This window comes from Halyomorpha halys, unplaced genomic scaffold (assembly GCF_000696795.3).
Source record: "Halyomorpha halys isolate HHAL.00 unplaced genomic scaffold, Hhal_1.1 Scaffold576.1, whole genome shotgun sequence".
NCBI lineage: Eukaryota > Metazoa > Arthropoda > Insecta > Hemiptera > Pentatomidae > Halyomorpha > Halyomorpha halys.
The window spans coordinates 160,422-162,005 of NW_027116645.1; positions in this window are offsets into that span (position 1 = coordinate 160,422).

Consider the following 1,584-nt stretch of genomic DNA (forward strand, 5'->3'; position numbering starts at 1 on the left):
GACGTTTAGCTGTTGGTTCAGTGTTTATTAACATTTTAGGGATCAGCTCGTTACTAAGCTGTACAACCTTACAGGCCCATCTTATACTCCGCAATGCTGTATCTTGAATTATATTTACCGGGTGTAGGTCCCTTAATTCAGCGTTGTGTAATCTTCTAAATTCTTCAGTTAATTCATCCTTTTTCGATCCGAATAATTTTGGCAATACTTTATTTTCGAAAACCCAAAGACGCTGTTCATCCCTTAGTGTAAGAGGCCACGTCTCACATCCATAAAGAACAGTGGGAAGGAAAGTAGTTTTTTTAATTCTAATTTTTAAGTTTTTCGATTAAAGGTTCGAGCTATTTTCGAAATTGAAAAATAACAAGCATTTCTCGCCTTCAACCTAGCTTTTATTTCCTCTTCATTTTCGTTTTTTCTAGTTACCGTAGAACCTAAATACTTAAACTTATCTACCTGTTCAAACGTATTTCCTCCTATATCTATATCACCGAAATTGCTCGCGTTTCTACTGCTAACCATATATTTTATTAGATAAATCTAAATTTGTATCCATTATTGTCTCAACACTTTTTATTTTTCACCAGTCCAACGTTTCGGCCATTTTAGCCATCCTCAAGGACATCTTCAATTAAAATTTCTTCCTCACATTAATTTAGAGTCACTTTTGCAGGCTATTCTCCCCAGGTCATTCATTTATTATAAATTAAAAGCCTATTTTTTAAAATCATAAATATTTAATTCTTATGTAAGATTATCCACAAAATTTCATTACCATATAACAAAGGTTTTTTGTTCAATTTGGAAAAAGAAATAGGAAATTTTGTTGTGGGACTTCAAGCCAAGACGTAGGGTGAGGGTAGTGGATTTTAAGGATTTTTGAATATACGGAAGGGACCTGTACTGAAAAAGAGGTGAGGGAGGGACTAGGTTGAGAAGAGTTGGGGACAAGAGGGATTGGAGTAACACGATTAATGTAAGAATCGAGTAGTTAGTAATTTTCTGAGAGAAATTGTTGAATAGGATACGTTGTACGTTGGTCTGGTGGTATTGAGGGTCAGAATTGAATACACTGATTTTTTTCAGTGTATTTTTATATTAAATATTGATTTTTAAAAAACTAAATCTCAGGAGCTATTGAACGTAAATAACTCAACTAGGGTTCATATTTTAGCAAATTTACTCAACTTTAAATGATTTTCCCTTAGGTTTTCTAGTGTTGTTGGTAATTTTAAATGAAAAAAATTTTTTTTAACGTTTTGAAACAACCGGCATGTTGCATCGTCGATCGAGGCTCTTTTATCAGTTAGTGCTGAAGTTAATATGCGTTTGTTCCGAGGAAACATCTACCTCCATATTCCTGGCACTAGATGCCAGAACAGAGCACTAGAGGTCCTCCTGAAGAATGAAATGGATGTGAACAAAAAAAATCACCTGAATGAAACCCCCTTATTTCTTACTGTCAGATCAGGTAATGTGAGAGGTGTGGAGATGTTGCTGGAGAAAGGAGCTGATACCAGAATAGTTCCAGACGGTGCCAAGAGCCTTCTTGAGATGGCTGTGGAGTCACAGAATGTTGAAATG